The 19,843-nt window shown below is 38.2% G+C and overlaps 1 pseudogene; it reads left to right on the top strand.

The window, feature by feature from the left end:
- Positions 1-17,851: 17,851 nt before the first annotated feature.
- On the top strand, positions 17,852-18,784 carry LOC113919223 (annotated as a pseudogene).
- Positions 18,785-19,843: the final 1,059 nt, after the last annotated feature.

The raw sequence follows: 19,843 nt of genomic DNA, 5'->3' as shown, positions 1-19,843 counted from the left end.
AATGTTGAAAAAGAAAAGCAAAGCTGGCGGCATCACAATTCCGGACTTCCAGCTCTATTACAAAGCTGTCATCATCAAGACAGTATGGTACTGGCACAAAAACAGACACGAAATCAATGGAACAGAATAGAGAGCCCAGAAACGGACCCTCAACTCTATGGTCAACTAATCTTTGACAAAGCAGGAAAGAATGTCCAATGGAAAAAAGACAGTCTCTTCAACATATGGTGTTGGGAAAATTGGACAGCCACATGCAGAAGAATGAAACTGGACCATTTCCTTACACCGCACACAAAAATAGACTCCAAATGGTTGAAAGACCTAAACGTGAGACAGGAGTCCATCAAAATCCTAAAGGAGAACACAGGCAACAACCTCTTCGACCTCAGCCACAGCAACTTCTTCCTAGAAACATCACCAAAGGCAAGGGAGGCAAGGGCAAAAATGAACTATTGGGATTTCATCAAGATATAAAGCTTTTGCACAGGAAAAGAAACAGTCCACAAAACAAAAGACAACCGACAGAATGGGAGAAAATATTTGCAAATGACACATCAGATAAAGGGCTAGTATCCAAAATCTACAAAGAACTTATCAAACTCAACACCCAAAGAACAAATAATCCAATCAAGAAATGGGCAGAAGACATGAACAGACATTTTTCCAAAGAAGACATCCAAATGGCCAACAGACATATGAAAAAGTGCTCAATATTGCTCAGCATCAGGGAAATCCAAATCAAAACCTCAATGAGATACCACCTCACACCCGTCAGGATGGCTAAAATTAAGAAGTCAGGAAATGACAGATGTTGGCGGGGATGTGGAGAAAGGGGAACCCTCCTCCACTGTTGGTGGGAATGCAAGCTGGTGCAGCCACTCTGGAAAACAGTATGGAGGTTCCTCAAACAGTTGAAAATAAAGCTACCATATGATCCAGCAATTGCACTACTGGGTATTTATCCCGAAGATACAAATGTAGGGATCCAAAGGGGTACATGTACCCCAATGTTTATAGCAGCAATGTCCACAATAGCCAAACTGTGGAAAGAGCCAAGATGTCCATCGACAGATGAATGGCTAAAGAAGAGGTGGTATATATACACAATGGAATATTATGCAGCCATCAAAAGGAATGAGATCCTGCCATTTGCAATAACGTGGATGGAACTGGATGGTGTTATGCTGAGTGAAATAAGTCAATCAGAGAAAGACATGTATCATATGACCTCACTGATATGAGGAATTCTTAATCTCAGGAAACAAACTGAGGTTTGCTGGAGTGGGGGTGGGGTGGGAGGGATGGGGTGGCTGGGTGATAGACATTGGGGAAGGTATGTGCTATGGTGAGCAGTGTGAATTGGGCAAGACTGTTGAATCACAGATCTGTACCGCTTAAACAAATAATGCAGTATATGTTAAGAAAAAAAAAGAAGATAGCAGGAGAGGATGAATGAAGGGGGGTAAATCGGAGGGGAAGATGAACCATGAGAGATGATGGACTCTGAAAAACAAAATGAAGTTTCTAGAGGGGAGGGCGGTAGGGGTGGGGGATGGGTTAGCCTGGTGATGGGTATTAAAGAGGGTATGTTCTGCGTGGAGCACTGGGTGTTATGCACAAACAATGAATCATGGAACACTACATCCAAAACTAACATAACAAAAAAATAAAAATAAAGCAGCCATTGAACTTTCAGAGGTTACAGGTTTTACTTCATGGACCATGCTATCATTTAAAAATATTTAAAAGTAAGCAACAGTGTATATCAATGTTATATTATAACTAAGTATTCCAAAATGAGACATATTACCCCCCCCCATATTAAACAACAACAGTACTATTACTATCATGGAAAGGAATTGGACTAATTAGTGGTTAAAGTCGCTTTTTCTTTGTGTTCATTTCAGTACCTACTTATAAACCTAACATTGTTAAATGTTCATTATTCAGTCATTTAAACATCATTTCTCATCTGCATAATAATAAAAGCATGTATTATTTATCACAGTTCCCTTCAAAGTTTTTAAGTGTGAAAGTCAATTTTAAGTATATTTGTTGCGGAAATAATTGTTTTATCTAGTTATTTTTATTTAGAAACCTTAAAGCACTTTTAAAAAGATACACCGAGACAAATTGTTTTAGTAAAAATATGTAGACATTAAATTATTGAGCTATCCATGCATAATTTAGACAATTGCTTTTAGAAGATATCCTGTTTGATGGAAGTCTGTAAAAGGGAGATTAAATACTGTGTATTCTTAGAAGATTTTCTTTTCAAGAATTTGTAGCATGTTGTGATAATTTGCATAAAACTATCAGTATTAGGCCAACTTACCATGCTGCTGTGAAGAATCTTATGAACTCCTTTTGCAAATTGTCCCATTGCTACTTAAGATTCCAGGAGAAATTGAATTACAACTAGTCAGTTTGTACATTAAAAGATATTTTGTGCAATATTAATTATAAATGGAAGTCACAAAAGTCATGAAAGCAGACACTTATTCCATGTTGCATGGTATCAAAATAGTCAAGTCAGGATATGAGGGAGGGAGGAGAAGGTGAGGCAATCAAGGGAAAAGGAGTTAGCCTGGTTAGCTGCGTACTGTAGAAAGCATCCCTTGGTACGTGAAACACTTGCGAGTTTTAAGGTGGATGTGGATAGAAGTCATCAACTTAACAAAAAATATTATTAAGCATCTACAGGTCCACAATTTCTTATACAAACAGTTGGGGCAAGAAACATGGAAATTTAGAATCTTTCAGATTTTATCAAGGTAACATGGGAAATATACTTTATGATATCTAACACCCATCTCAGTGGGGACTGGGACACCCCATAATTAAACACTTGATTATTTATTTATATAACATGACTTTTCAAATACTCATTTTGGTTCAGTTTTGCCAGCAAATGAGTTCTGGTGAAGTTAGGTTGCGCTGCCAAATGAGAGTTTAAAAAAGAAAGTAATTTTTTAATCTTTTTTTATTATTAACATATAATGTATTATTTGTTACAGGGGTATAGGTCTGTGATTCATCAGTCTTACACAGTACACAGCACCCACCACAACACATACCCTCCCTAATGTCCATCACCCAGTCACCCCCTCCCCCACCCCTTCCACTGCAGCAAGTAATAATAAAAAAATACACAACTTTGTTTTTTTCCCAGAGTTTAGATGTCAGTATAGTAAAGGATTGCTGTCCCATACTGAATGCTTACTTGTGCAATATTTGGTATATACTCCAATTTCTATTGAGGAGAGAAGATTTATATATCTGAAAAAAAAAATAGACTGTCACTATAACATATAACCCAGGGCTTCATTAAGAAGCCCTGGTTACCTCAGTTCTGTAATTGAGGTAGTATGACAGCAAAGATAAACTATTATGTCAATATACATGGAAGGGACAGTTAAAAGGAAAATTTTTGTGTTGATGTGAATAGGGGGTCTTGGCAGGCAAAATTCAGAAAGACCATGAAGAAGGTTCTTGCTGCAGTTGCACAGGTGCTTATGGTTTGAAAAATCAACAGAGATTCTGATATCTCCCTCCAGCACCTCCAGCTGAGGTCCTGTGGATGAGTGAGAAGATAAGGAAAATAGCATATTGTAGGTATCCTATTAGCCATATACCTCAGCTTCTGTGCATCCTGAGGCAGCATCGACAACCTTTGCCTTAGGACTGGAGAAGGCCTTACTGAGGGAAGTCATGGTTTTGTTGAGTTTTTGGTATATGACTTGTCCTCCACTCAGACCACTTAAGGACCACCACTCTGCTTTCACGCGTGTGGTAGGAAACGAGGTTGGTAGACATGCTGCTAGTGTTCATATTGAACCCTAGTGACTAGCCGACAATGGCTAGGTCTGTGTACAAACGAGACTGGACAGACCAGTGTGCAGACCACATCAGCCCTGGTCACAGCTGTGGTTGCTACATTGAGTACACACACCTCATGAACTGTTTGGATTCTGTTCCAGCACTTTCTTAGTATGTTCACCCTCTTTTTATGTCTTCTATTTCTCTCATTTGTATTCACCTGCATGTTTAGGCTCTGTTGGGTAGAGTAGGATGTGAAATATAACTTAGAATTTATGGAAATGGTTTGAAAAAAAGCTGTTAGTGCTTTATTTAATAAAGTGACAGCCATGTGAAATATGGAAGAGCATGATTACATGCTGTGTAATCATGGGTTTTTCCCCATAAAAATTACAACTCAGTAAATAGATATTGTGAGCCACGGATGGATATTTCATCTGTGGATGATGCAACAGCTTCTTGTCAGTGAAAAAGAGGAACTCAGTAAAGACAACAGTTGTAGCCACGATATTTGCCAAATCCAGTACACATAAAATAATAATGGAGGCAGTCATCTCTAAAGGCTGGCAGACAGCAGACCAGCTGAGCCAAAGCAGTGAGAGAAATTTCCCAATTTCTTTTTGTTTTTTTCCCCCAAAACAAAAAGAAATTGGGAACCTGCCAACCCACTGGTTAAGAATAAAAGCCTCAGTTGGGAGCTAAGTGGGGAGCATAGAAGCAGTACCCTGATGGTCTAAACAAAATTAAGAAAAAAAGTTAAAGAGAAAAAAGAAAGAGATTTTAAGACTTTAAAGCATGACTACAGCTCCTCAGGGTGAAGGGATTTTCCCACTAAGGGTGACCTTTAGAATGTTTCCATATCAATACAATTTAAAGGAAAACGTCTAACATCTACCAGAGACAGTTTGATTTTTATTTCTTAAATCACTACTGAAATTTATCCTGAGGGTCTATGACTCTTTTCTGTATAGCATATGAACCTAAACCATTTGACAGACAAAGCATTGAAGACTCTGATCTTGTGGTTAGATTTAGTGAGCCTTCATTTGATATTTGAGAAAAGAATAATAAATTTAGTATGTTCTGCCAAAAACGTTCTTTAGATATTTAGGTAGACAGTTGGTAAATCCTGAAATTGTAGCCTTATTTGCTTCAACTTTTTTTGGTTATATTGCTGTAGCTTAAGAAATTCCTGGGTAAAGTACTGGTAATGATTTTGTATTGTTGGTCAGTTCAAGTAAAGATTATAGTTCTTGGTTTAATGATGGTATAAAAATGGGAATTAGATTTAGGGTTTTTACATTTCAGCTGACATAAATTTAATATTTTGACCTTGAATATCTAGATTCATATTCAACTCAATTTAAAAAAAAAATCAGGAAAACTGCATAGGAAAAAGCCACTCAAGAAGTTTTCAAATTATATATACTAGTAAACTTATGTATTTTTAAAGGATCCTAGTTATGTTTTTCTTAAATGTATTCATTAAAAAGTTTCACTGAAATGTATTCATAACAGTTCTGCAGTTTGTATAAACTAAAAACACTCTTATTTGCTGAGTAACCCTGGGTGAACTAGGGGACCCTTTCAGCCTCATTTTTTTTTCCCTTTTTTTTTTTTTTTTTTCTGTTTGAAAGGAGTGTTCACTGTCTTGGGTAAGGGTGGCAGAAGAAAACCAGATCACAGAAGTTCTCTCACCAAAATCTGATAGATCTGAACACATGAGAGTAGAGTTTAGCAAAATATTTTTTTATCACTGAAGTACAATTATTTTCCGCAAAATTGTGGCTAAGCAAAGAAAAATCTCTTCCTCATCACACCTGATCTCAACTCCCTGCCCCGGCCTCTAGAGGCCATACTGGGGAGAAGGGGTAAATAGAAAAAAATCCTTGCAATATTCACTAATAGACTTCTTTCTGCAAAGCACAAGTAATAAATTAGAATAGAAATGGACTGGAGTAATAGATGGAAAATCACCTAAAAATAGAATGTCTTATTAATAAAAATATCAGTATCTCAGTGTTTCAGGAGTGGATGCAAGACAAAGTACAGAAGCCTGCCATTTCCAGGACTCCAAGGTGGGAATGGTCCAAGTTCAGGGGTATTTTCCTTAGAAATAGGATATGCTTTTGTCTCTGTTTTAGTTAACACTCTTTTAGGTCATTTAGCAGCATCCCCAAAAAGATATGAGTCCGTGTTTCAAAAAAAAAAAGGCTGAATATAGCCTTAGGTTACCATTCTCTATACTCCCTGCCCTATCCCCTTATATTAAAGAAAATCAAGAAGCTAGAACAGATTTCAAGTGCAGATTAGAAAGAAAGACTTTTTTTTTTTTTCCTGACAAGGTAGAAAAACCCAAGGAGAAATCAACTGAATTTTACTAGACCAAATGAAAGATAAAATTATCTCCTATTTATACAAGATATAAGAAGAGGAAGAAAAGAGAAACATAACATTAAAAAATACTGATGAGGAATACAGTGTAGAAAAAAATCCTAAGTCAAGAAACAGAAGAAAGCATAATAAAACCATGAATTAAAAATAACAGTTTATAAATAAGATAGAACAGCACGAGATTGTATGCCTGAGGTATTGACACACACTACATATACTCATATGTGTATATACACACATACACGATAGTATGTGCATACAATAGTGCATATACAAACAATAAAATTAGTAAAGTTGTTCATTTACTTTTAGAGTAAGGAATTGCTTCAAATTAAACTTTAACATTTCACATAAACATGCAATTATAAGTTCTTAAGGTTTATTTATTCTCTTAACCTTAGAAGAATCACTCTCCACCAGAGACAAAACTGCTAATTCTCTTTTAAAATAAATTAAAATCCCCCCTCCTAGGGCACCTGGGTGGCTCAGTCAGTTGAGTGTCTGCTTTCAGCTGTTTGTGATCTTGGGGTCCTGGGATGGGTCCCCACGTCGGTTTCCCAGCTCAGCAGGAGTCTGCTTCTCCCTCTCCCTCTGCCACTGGTGCCCTCCTGCCTGCTCTCTCTCTCTCTCTCAAATAAATATGTAAAATCTTAAAAAAGAAAATCCCCCCCTCCTCTGGTCTACATGGCAGGACACATGGCTACCACCAGCTCCTGAATATGGCATCTGAAAGCTTTATCTACTAGATATACACAGCCATGTGTCTATCACAGATCCAAAATCTCTAGGGAGAAGGGCACCAACCCAACTTACCTCAGTAGTTTACTCCTAACTAGGAGTAAAGTTCATTGAACATACATGGACAGATTTTTTTTTTCTTTTTCTTTTTTTTTTAAGAGGCAGAGTTTTTTTTTTTAATTTTGTATTTATTTGACAGAGAAAGAGAGAAAGCACAAGCAGGGGTAGTGGCAGGCAGAGGGAGAGGAAGAAGCAGCCTCCCCACTGAGCAGGGAGCCCGATGCAGGGCTCCATCCCAGGACCCTGGAATCATGACCTGAGCTAAAGGCAGACGCTTAACCAACTGAGTCACCCAGGTGCCCTGATGTTTTTTCTTATTAAACATACATGCACAGCAATTGGTCCCATCACAGCCATTTGCCTGGGGAAGATTAGATATACCCAGTAAATTAAGACTCCAGACTGCTAAACTCCTCAGGTCTTTATTACTACTCGAGTTTTCCACCTCTTTATTCTGGAAATCGTGATACTTGTTAAATCCATCAAGTCCTTTAACTCCAATTCTCCCTAAACACAACTACATATACAAACCCAACCTAGCTGCTGCTTTCCTTTCTTGCCCAACCTTCTCTGTACTCTTATCTGCTGCTCCCTTTTACTGTCACTCCCATACTCTCCCTGTTCTCTAGAATCCATCTTTCATTATAAACCTACACCTTAAATCTAAGCCACTGCACATGATTTTCTCCGAACATAGTTGACATAATTTAACTTTGGCTCTCAGCCTCAGCATACTAATCTCCCCTGCAGCTCTCCTAAAGGGAACACTGTATTCTCTCATCCTCCTACACTACTGAGAACACAGGAGACTGAGATGACATTGGCGTCCTCCCAGGTCCCTATTTCCAATTTCAGATGGTTCTTCTACTTTCCTCACATACAAAGCACTTCCCTCCTGAGGTTCATGACTTCAGACTGTGCCATCTTCTATCACTACTTGGAACTACTTCTACAGAGTTCCCATTCTTTATTTATAATGGATGTTGGTATCACTCACATTATTCTCTATTCCAAGAACTTTAATCATCAGAATAAATGTGAACAAAATCGCCCACAATGAAAATTTCTTTACTAGGATTCAATCAGTTTAAACCACTCATCCTCTTTCTTATCTTTGGGTAAAGCCCTGGGCTTTGTGAACAGCCCAAATTATTATTATACCTCTGTAAATTTAAACCCTAACATATAACTTCTGATCACAACTTCATTTATCTTCACCTCTTTCAATTCGTATTCTAAGTAAATCTTTCTGATTTCACTGAAGCTTTAAGTTTCCCCAACCCAACACTCTTTGTCCCTATCAACTTCTTAAACTAGAACAGACATCATGCTACAATTCAACTATTCTGTTGTTACATATTCAGTTCTTTGCACCTTATTCTCTACTGTACTTATTGTAACCTTCCTTTTTGGCTCAATATGGCCATTCAACACTGCTAATCTTACACCCTCGCTAGTAAACACTTTTGGAGAAAATCACAAGGCAGGGGCGCCTGGGTGGCTCAGTCGTTGGGTGTCTGCCTTCGGCTCCGGTCATGGTCCCAGGGTCCTGGGATTGAGCCCCGCATCAGGCTCCCTTGCTCTGCGGGGAGCCTGCTTCTCCCCCTCCCTCTCCCTCTCCCCCTCCCCCTGCTTGTGTTTCCTCTCTCGCTGAGTCTCTGTCTGTCAAATAAATAAAATCTTTAAAAAAAAAATCGCATGGCAAATGAATTTAGAGCCACTTCAAATTCAACGTATTTAATCTTGGTTTGTCAATATTATTCACCAGCAATTTTACCTATTTATGGTCATCTTTCTTTTCAGTATTTTGTAGCGAGATCTTCCAAATGTTCACCATCCTTCATAAATCTCTTTCTGGGACTCTTTGATGGTTTTCCTTTACCTAGGAGTAGAATAAACTAGGTTAGTTTAGTAGTGATATCAGTTTCAAGAATTTCTGAGGATCTAAACACAAAGCCTTCATAGTATGGATAACCTCAAGTTAACCAGTATGTCTCAAAAATTTTGATTTTAATAAATTACCAATTTTAAGATTGGAAATATCATATTTAATTAAAAATAACATGAAAGGAGACAAAATATATCTAGAGGCAGATTTTCAAGAATTATACCATCTAAAATTACAACCAATCCTCATTATTTGTGGATTCCTTATTTGCAAAATAATGTACTTGCTAAAATATACTTACAAACCGAAAATCAATACGATACTTTTGCAGTCATTGAAGGACGTGCGCAGTGGGACAAAAATTTGAGTTACCAGACTTACATGTTGTCAGCTGAGGAGGAACAAGGTGGCACTGCCTTCTTATTACAGCTCTAATACTAAACAAGTGTCCTTCCTGTGGTCTTTTTAGTGCCTTATTTTTTGTGCCTTTTGTTGATGATGTCACTGTACAGCATGGTCCTCAAGCATAGTGCTAAAGTGCTGTCTGGGGTTCCTAAGCCCCAGAAAGCTGTGATGTGCCTTGCAGGAAAAATACAGAGAAATTCATACTCAGGCATGAATTATAGTGCTGTTGTTTATGAGTTCAGTGTTAATGAATCACAAATATATATTAAAGTGTCTTTAAACAAGCACACATAAAATAAGATTATATATTGGCTAGTTGTTGAAAATTTTGTGACCAGGGGCTTATAGGAACCTAATCCCATATTTCCCCCAAGAGCACTGGTTCAATATTGACTAATTCATTGTTCATGGAGACTTGATAAAACATAGTTACCTGAATAATGAGAATCTATCACATATAGATAATGATATTACAGATATTTGAGGAGTTGTGATAAATGACCTGCTCTTGTATTCCTGGTGGTGACACAAAATTGAACTACTACCTATTTACAAACAATAACTGCATGAGCTGTTAGTAACTAGTAACTCACTCAAAATATCAGATGGATGAATTTATTATGACCAATAATCTGTTTATTGGGCCACCAATCAAAGTCTCTGATGGTTTCCTTGTCAGATTTCTATAGGTGAGCCAAATGGGTTAGCAGGGCAAAACGGGCGTCAGTCTTCCTCCTCGTAGATAAAGGATGCTTAATAAATAACACAACCCAGCAATAATATTCTCTAAATAAAAGTCACTATATCATAAAACTGGCATACCCCCAAAATAGCAGAAGGTAAGAGAGATTCTCAAAAACCCCATGAGTAAAGTGAGATGTAGGGAATTAAAATTTAACGTGATGACTCTATGCATGGCAGTGTGCTAAAATTTTGCATCATCTCCCTTAGTTATGACTTCCTTTTCATATCAGTATTATTAAATTCATAGATGAAACAACAGAAAATTATAGATGAAACAACAGAAAAATTTAGTAAAATATCTGAGTTCAACCAGCTAATAGTTGGAAGAGCACAATTTAGTAACTCTTATTGTTTGACTTCAGAGATCACATGCTTTTAAATTAAAATTCTAAGATTTTTATTCTGTTTGCTTCTTACCTCTCTTGTTTGTCTGAAAGGCTTCAACCTTCTTTTAAAAATGTGATTCAAATCCTTTTAGAAATTTTGAATAGTATTCTCAAATATATGAAGCTTTAGTGTAAAGTAAGAGAATCATTTTCCTATGGGACTTCCATTAGAGGACATCTACTTTTTAAAACTTTATTGCATTACAAAAGTCCATTTTCTCAACTGACTTGATTGTACTTTGCCTTTATATTTCTCTTAGAAAAAAAATTACAATTGACATTCAAGTACAGAATATTACTATTTTTTAATTTTTTCCTTATCTGGCTTATTTCTTTTTTCTTTTTTTATTAACTTTTTAAAATTAACATATAATGTTTTATTTGTTTCAGAGGTACAGGTCTGTGATTCATCAGTATACACAACACACAGTGCTCACCACAAAACATACCCTCCCCAGTGTCCAGCACCCAGCCACCTAATCCCCCCACCCTCCTCCCCTCCAGCAACCCTGTTTGTTTCCTGAGATTAAGAGTCTCTTATGGTTTGTCTCCCTCTCTGGTTTCATCTTGTTTCATTTATTCCTCTCTTCCCCTATGATCCTCTGCCTTGTTTCTTAAATTCCACACAATGAGATCATATGATAATTGTCTTTCTCTGATTGACTTATTTCGCTTCGCATAATACCCTCTAGTTCCATCCATGTTGTTGCAGATGGCAAGATTTCATTTTTTTGATGGCTGAGTAATATTCCTGCGTGTGTTTGTGTGTGTGTGTGTGTGTGTGTGTGTGTGTGTGTGTGTGTGTACACCACATCTTCTTTATCCATTCATCTGTCAATGGACATCTGGGCTCTTTCCATAGTTTGGCTATTGTGGACATTGCTGCTATAAATAGTGGAGTGCAGGTACCCCTTTGGATCACTACATTGGTATCTTTGGGGCAAATACCCAGTAGTACAATTGCTGGGTCGTAGGGTAGCTCTATTTTCAACTTTTTGAGGAACCTCCATACTGTTTTCCAGAGTGGCTGCACCAGCTTGCATTCCCACCAACAGTGTAGGAGGGTTCCTCTTTCTCCGTGTTCTCGCCAAGATCTGTCGTTTACTGACTTGTTAATTTTAACCATTCTCACTGGTATGAGGTGGTATCTCATTGTGGTTTTGATTTGGATTTCCCTGATGCTGAGTGATGTTGAGCACTTTTTTCATGGGTCTGTTGGCCATTTGTATGTTGTTTTTGCAGAAATATCTGTTCATGTTTTCTGCCCATTTCTTCATTGGATTAGTTATTCTTTGGGTGTTGAGTTTGGTAAGTTCTTTATGGGTTTTGGATAGTAACCCTATATCTGATAGGACATTTGCAGATATCTTCTCCCATTCTGTAGGTTGTTTTTTGTTGACTGTTTCCTTTGCTGTGCATAAGCTTTTTATCTTGATGAAGTCCCAATAGTTCATTTTTACCTTTGTTTCCCTTATCTTTGAAGACTTGTCTAGCAGGAAGTTGCTGCAGCCAAGGTCGAAGAGGTTGCTGCCTGTGTACCCCTCTAGGATTTTTATGGATTCCTGTCTCACATTTAGGTCCTTCATCCGTTTTGAGTTAATCTTTGTGTATGGTGTAAGGAAATGGTATAGTTTCATTCTTCTGGATGTGGCTGTACAGTTTTCCCGACACCATTTGTTGAAGAGACTGTCTTTTTTTCATTGGATTTCCTTCCTGCTTTGTCAAAGATTAGTTGACCATTGACTTGAGGGTCCATTTCTAGCCAATTCTCTCTTCTGTTCTATTGGTCTATGTGTCTGTTTTTGTGCCAATACCATACTGTCTTGATGATGACAGCTTTGTAATAGAGCTTGAAGTCTGGAATTGTGATGCCACCAGCTTTGGTTTTCTTTTTCAATAATCCTCTGGCTATTTGGGGTCTTTTCCGGTTCCATACAAATTTTATGATTATTTGTTACCTCTCTCTAAAAAGTGTTGCTGGTATTTTGATGGAGATTAAACTGAATGTGTAGATGGCTTTGGGGAGCATAGACTTTATATGTATATCACCATACATTACATCATTAGTTTTTGATGTAGTGTTCCATGATTCATTATTTACGCATAACACCCAGTGCTCCATTCAGTATGTGCCCTCTTTAATACGCATCACCCGGCTAACCCATCCCCCAACCCTCCACCCCTCTAGAACCCTCAGTTTGTTTCTCAGAGTCCACAGTCTCTCATGGTTCATCTCCCCTCTCTGATTTCCGCCCCTTCATTTTTCCCTTCCTGCTATCTTCTTCTTCTTCTTCTTCTTTTTTTTTTTTAACATACAGTGTATTCTTTGTTTCAGAAGTACAGGTCTGTGATTTAACAGTCTCACACAGCATAGACATTTTAACATTATTTGCTCTTCCAATCCATGAGCATGGAATGTTTTTCCATTTCTTTGTGTCTTCCTCAATTTCTTTCATAAGTGTTCTATAGTTTTCAGAGTATAGATATTTTACCTGTTTGGTTAGATTTATTCCTAGGTATCTTATAATTTTTGGTGCAATTGTAAATGTGATCGATTGCTTAATTTCTCTTTCTTCTGTCTCATTGTTAGTGTATAGAAATACAACTGATTTCTATGCATTGATTTTGTATCCTGCCACTTTGCTGAATTCCTGTATGAGTTCTAGCAACTTTTGAGTGGAGTCTTGTGGGTTTTCAACATAGAGAAACATGTCATCTGTGAAGAGCATAAGTTTGACTTCTTTGCCAATTAGGATGCCTTTTATTTCTTTTTATTGTTTGATGCTGAGGCTAAGACTTTAAGTACTATGTTGAAAAATAGTGGTGATAGTGGACATCCCTGCAGTCTTCATGACCTTAGGGGAAAAGCTTTCAGTTTTTCCCCATTGAGAATGATATTTGTGTGGGTTTTTCACAGAAGGCTTTTATGATATTGAGGTTTGTTCCCTCTATCCCTATTCTGTGAAGAGTTGTAATCAAGAAAGAATGCTGTACTTTGTCAAATGCTTTTCCTGAATCTATTGAGAGGATCATATGGTTCTTGTCCTTTCTTTTATTAATGTAGTGTATCACATTGATTGATTTGCAGATGTTGAACCACCCTTGCAGCCCACGAATAAATCCCACTTGGTCGTGGTGAATATTCCTTTTAATGAATTGTCGGATCCTATTGGCTAATATTTTGGTGAGAATTTTGGCATCCATGTTCATCAGAGATATTGGTCTATAATTCTCCTTTCTGGTGAGGTCTTTGTCTGGTTTTGGGATTAAGGTAATGCTGGCCTCATAGAACGAATTTGGAAGTTTCCTTCCATTTCTATTTTTTTGGAACAGTTTCAGAAGAATAGGTATTAATTCTTCTTTAAATGTTTCATAGAATTCCCCTGGGAAGCCATCTGGCCCTGGGCTCTTGTTTGTTGGGAGATTTTTGATTACTGCTTCAATTTCCTTGCTGGTTATGGGTCTGTTCAGGTTTTCTGTTCCTTCCTGTTTCAGTTTTGGTAGTTGATACATCTCTAGGAATGCATCCATTTCTTCCAAATTATCTAATTTGCTGGCATAAAGTTTCTCATAATATGTTCTTATACTTGTTTGTATTTCTTTGGTGTTGGTTGTGATCTTGCCTCTTTCATTCATGATTTTGTTGATTTGGGTCATTTCTCTTTTCTTTTTGATAAATCTGGCCAGGGGTTTATCCTCTTGTTAATTCTTTCAAAGAACCAGCTCCTAGTTTCGTTGATCTGTTCTACTGTTCTTTTGGTTTCTATTTCATTGATTTCTGCTCTGATATTTATTATTTCTCTTCTCCTGCTGGGTTTAGGCTTTATTTGCTGTTCTTTCTCCACTTCCTGTAGGTGTAGGGTTAGGTTGTGTATTTGAGACCTTTCTTGTTTCTTGAGAAAGGCTTGTATTGCTATATACTTTCCTCTTAGGACTGCCTTTGCTGTATCCCAAAGATTTTGAACAGTGTGTTTTCATTTTCATTGGTTTCCATGAATTTTTTTAATTCTTCTTTAATTTCCTGGTTGACCCATTCATTCTTTAGTAGGATGCTCTTTAGCCTCCATGTATTTGAGTTCTTTCTGACTTTCCTCTTGTGATTGAGTTCTAGTTTCAAAGCACTGTGGTCCGAAGGTATGCAGGGAATGATCCTGGTCTTTTGGTACCAGTTGAGACCTGATTTGTGACCCAGCATGTGATCTATTCTGGAGAATGTTCCATGTGCACTAGAGAAGAATGTGTATTTCGTTGCTTTGGGATGGAATATTCTGAATATATCTGTGAAGTCCATTTGGTCCAATGTGTCATTCAAAGTCTTTATTTCCTTGTTGATCTTTTGCTTAGATGATCTGTCCATTTTAGTGTGGGGTGGGTGTTAATGTTCTCTACTATTATTGTATTATTGTCGATGAGTTTCTTTGATTTTGTTATTAATTGGCTTATATAATTAGCTGCTCCCGTGTTAGGGGCATAAATATTTATAATTGTTAGATCCTCTTGTTGGATAGACCCTTTAAGTGTAATATAGTGTCCTTCCTCATCTCTTATTACAGTCTTTTGTTTAAAATCTAATTTGTCTGATATAAGGATTGCCACCCCAGCTTTCTTTTGGTGTCCATTAGCATGATAAATTGTTTTCCACCCCTCACTTTTGATCTGAAGGTGCCTTTGAGTCTAAAATGAGTCTCTTGCAGACAGCATATGGGTGGGTCTTGCTTTTTTATCCAATCTAATACCCTGTGTCTTTTGATTGGGGCATTTATCCCACTTACATTCAGGGTAACTATTGAAAGATATGAATTTAATGCCATTGTATTGCCTGTAAGGTGACTCTTGCTTTATATTGTCTCTGTTCCTTTCTGGTCTGTGTTACCTTTGGGCTCTGCCTTTGCTTAGAGGACCCCTTTCAACATTTCTTGTAGGGCTGGTTTGGTGATCACAAATTCTTGTCGTTTCTGTTTATCCAGGAAGCTTTTTATCACTCTTTCTATTTTCAATGATAGCCTAGCTAGATAAAGTATTCTTGGCTGCATATTTTTCTCATTTAGTACCCTCAATATATCATGCCAGTCCTTTCTGGCCTGCCAGGTCTCTGTGGTTAGGTCTGTTGCCAATCTAATGTTTCTACCATTTTAGGTTACGTCTTTTCCCGAGCTACTTTCAGGATTTTCTCTTTGTCTCTGAGATTTGTAATTTTTACTATTAGACGTCAGGGTGTTGACCTATTTTTATTGATTTTGAAGGGGTTTCTCTGTGTCTCCTGGATTTTGATGTTTGTTTCCTTTCCCAAATTAGGGAAGTTCTCCACTATAATTTGCTCCAATATACCTTCTGCCCCCCTCTCTCTTCCTTCTTCTGGGATCCCACTTGTTCTAATATTGTTTCACTTTATATCACTTACCTCTCAAATTCCCCCCTCGTGTTCCAGTAGTTGTTTATCTGTCTTTTTCTCAGCTTTGTTATTCTCCATCATTTAGTCTTCTATATCACTTCTCCTCATTTATTTTCTGCCTCATTTATCCTCGTAGTTAGAATCTCCATTTTTGGTTGCATCTTATTAATAGCCTTTTTTTATTTTCACTTGGTTAGTTTTTAGTTCTTTTATTTCTCCAGAAAGGGATTCTCTAGCATCTTATATGTTTTCTTCAAGCCCAGCTAGTATCTTTATAATAATTATTCTGAACTCTAGTTCTGACATTTTACTAATGTCCATATTGCTTAGGTCCCTGGGAGTCAGTACTGCCTCTTGTTCTCTTTTTTGAGGTGAGGTTTTCCGTCTTGTCATTCTTGCAGAAAGTGGTCGCTTTTCTGTTCGTAGCATTGCAGTTATTCTTTTCTTTGATTTCTGGTTGAGTTTGCAGGTGTTCAGAATGGTTTGATAGCTATCTAGCTGAATTCCTGGGACCAGATGAAATTAAGGTCTCCTACTCCTCTGCCATCTTGGACTCTCTCCCAGAATATTACTATTTAATCAACATTATACCTCAATTATATTTTTGTCAATACTATATCATGAAGCATCACCCAGTAGGTTTCTGTAGGTAGATGAATTTTGAATTACAAGTTACTATAGCAAGTACCATTAACCTGAACTCATAGAACTCTCAGGAACTCCTCATTACAACTCGCTGAAGAGTAGAAAAGAATTTACCACTTACAAGTCTTTATCAGTAATGTCTGGGACCTGTTACAGATTCTTTCCAGGGCAAGACTTAGGGAGTAAAATGGAGCTTAGAAGGAGTTGAACTGGAATACCTATGAGATTCTCATTTGGTGCAGTGGACTAGGCTGGCGTTTTTTCTAATCGTGAGCTGCAGCTCACTACTTGATAAATAAACCATGTTGTATGACACACAGATGAGCCCTCAGTTACTGGAAAAGTGTCTAGACAGTTAGTTGGAAATTTACATTATCTGCCTCATATTTGTCTTTGACATCAATAGCACAATGCTTTAAAAATCCGGATATATCGTGGGAATGTGTCCAGATTGTTAACTTCTTCCTTAACGGTGAATCTCATAGGAAAAAAAAAAAAAAAGATTGAGACTCTTGATATTAAGTAAGAAACAACTTTGTAAGCATCACAGTGGTGATGCCCTACCCCTTTGCTTTCCTGTGCCTTTGCTAAAGCTGGCCGGCCTGTGGACAGTTCATGAATCCCTTGAGTGGCTGGCTCTGGGAACCAGGGATAAAACAATTGGAGACACATGTCTTGACAGGCTGCCACACTTGGGCATGACACAGACAACAGAGTGAAACAAACCCTTACTCTTCCAGTGAAAATGTCCTATTTACTTGCCCTGGAGCTTCAGCCTGAGGGACTGCCTTAAGGTTAACATCTAGAGGCTTCCGAGATGATCCCAGGAATGTAGACTGGGGGTTACCATTGTTGCACTTTCTTAGGCCTTCCTATAGTTCACTGGTATCTCCAAGAAGGGAGCTTATGCACTTGTCTGGAACCCTTATTTTGCAACAGTCATCAGGAGATACCTCCAGATTACCTGGTGTGGAGGCCAGCAAGATTTATGATTGCAGTCCCACAGGACTATATATATATGCACACTTTAAAACCTGAAGCTTGAGGGTCTGGCATTCAGTGAGCAAGAAACTAGGTGCTGACAGAGATCCCTCCCTTTGGAACACTGACAGGTCTTGTTACACCCTCAGCAACTGGGACCTTTCAAGAATAGATCAGACAGCTTAGACAACCACAAAGGTTCAAGAGACAAACAAGAACTAGGGCAAGTTTGAATGATAAGATTCATCTTCTGCATAAGGCCGCTCCTTCAAGACTGGGAGAAGTAGCTCTTTCACCTAGTATATGGAAACAAACTCAAGATTCAAGTAAGAATGAGGAAACAGAGGAATATATTTCAAACTAAAGAACAACATAGCCCTCTACCCTGAACTCACCAGCATGAGGGCAGATCCAACTCCACCCCAATGCCTTCCTGTCCCCAAAGAACCCAGTTCTAGGGACTCTTCTCCAATGCCTGAGATTTATGGGCCTGAAGAAAATTATGCATCCCTGCAAATGTCATCTGCTGAGACACCCCACATGGAGACTGTCTCTCCTCTTCCTTCCTCCATGGATCTGCTTGTTCAGGACAGTCCCAATTCCTCCACCAGTCCCAGGGTAAAATTACCACCCACTTCTGGAGAGGAGAGAACAGTGAGGAAGGAAGATATGGCCCAGGGCAAGAAACAGAAGATCAGGACCGTGTTCTCTCAGACCCAACTCTATGTCCTTAATGATCGATTTCAGAGACAGAAATACCTCAGTCTCCAGCAGATGCAAGAACTTTCCAACATTCTGAACCTTAGCTATAAGTAAGTGAAGACCTGGTTCCAGAACCAGAGAATGAAATGTAAGAGGTGGCAGAAAAACCACTGGCCAAAGGAGAGCAAGAGTGTGACTCAGAACAGCACAGCAACTGCAGAATACCCAGGCTTCTTTTCCTACCACCAGGGATACCTGATGAACACTTCCAGAAACCTTCCAGTATGGAGCAGCCAGACCTGGAATAACTCGAATTGGAGCAACCAGACCTGGAACAGCCAATCTTGGAGCAACCACTCCTGGAATGGCCAGTCTTGGAGCAACCATTCCTGGACCAGTCAGACCTGGTGCCCCCAAGCCTGGAACAGCCAGTTCCACACCCGTGGAGAGGAATCCCTGCAGCCCCAGATCCAGTTCCAGCAAAATTCCACTGGCGATTTGGAGTCCATTTTAGAAACTTCTGGGGAAAGCCATAGTGTAATACATCAATCTGCTAAGTATTTTAATACCCAACAAATAATGTATTTGTTCCCAAATTACTCTGTTAACATACAGCCTGAAGATGTGTGACAATGAGTATATTATTTGATCTCAATTTGGGCAGTGGCTGTATTACTTCTCATAGGCTTTGTCTTTTAGGGTCCTATATATCTCTGCCTCGATATTCTGTTTCCCATTATTATTGTATCCATTGAGGGGGTACGATTGGAGTCAAAGAGGTTTCAGTAGCATTGGCTGCTATGGACAACATGATAAAAGGTGTTTCTGGCTATAGATAACTAGATACAATACTAATGTGGAAATCTTTAGGCTCTAGAATCTAATCTCAAGAATAGGAAGTAAAGATACAAGGACATGTGGGGCGCCTGGGTGGCTCAGTTGGTTAAGCGACTGCCTTCAGCTCAGGTCATGATCTTGGAGTCCTGGGATCGAGTCCCACATCAGGCTCCCTGCTCAGCAGGGAGTCTGCTTCTCCCTCTGACCCTCTTCCCTCTCGTGCACTCTCTCATTCTCTCTCTCAAATAAATAAAATCTTTAAAAAAAAAAGATACAAAGACATGTGATGAAGGATAATTTATATTTTCTGAGATCGTGAGGCTTTTCTCATTAATAACCTCAATTGTAAATGGTGAAGGGTTAAGCTATAATGTGCTTCATTGATTTCCTCTGCCCCTTGTGATGTTTTACTGGAACTGTTAATTTGTTCATTATTCTAGTATTTGTAGAAAGATGTCTTGTATTTTAATGTATCATGATAATACCAGTTGGCTGGTTGGCTTATAGGTTTAAGTACAAATAAATAAAATACCCACTTAAAAAAAAATAACAACATAAAAACCCAGGAATAAACTTTCATGAAATGGAGATAATCTACCTGAAAAAGAGTTCAAAGTAATGGTCATAAAGATGCTCAGCTAACTCAAAATAAGAATGGATGGACACCCTGATAACTTTAACAAGGAGATGGAATATATAAGAAAATACCAAACAGAAGTCACATATCTGAAGAATATAATAAATAAACAAAAAATGCACTGGAAGTGTTCAATTATAGCCTAGATGAATGAAGCAGAAGAAAGGATCAGTGAACTCAGAACAGTGGGACTCATCCAAACACAACGAAAAGAA

This window comes from Zalophus californianus, chromosome 3 (genome assembly GCF_009762305.2).
Source record: "Zalophus californianus isolate mZalCal1 chromosome 3, mZalCal1.pri.v2, whole genome shotgun sequence".
Classification (NCBI taxonomy): domain Eukaryota; kingdom Metazoa; phylum Chordata; class Mammalia; order Carnivora; family Otariidae; genus Zalophus; species Zalophus californianus.
The sequence above is the reverse complement of the archived record's forward strand: the minus strand, read 5'-3'. Positions and strand labels throughout refer to the sequence as shown.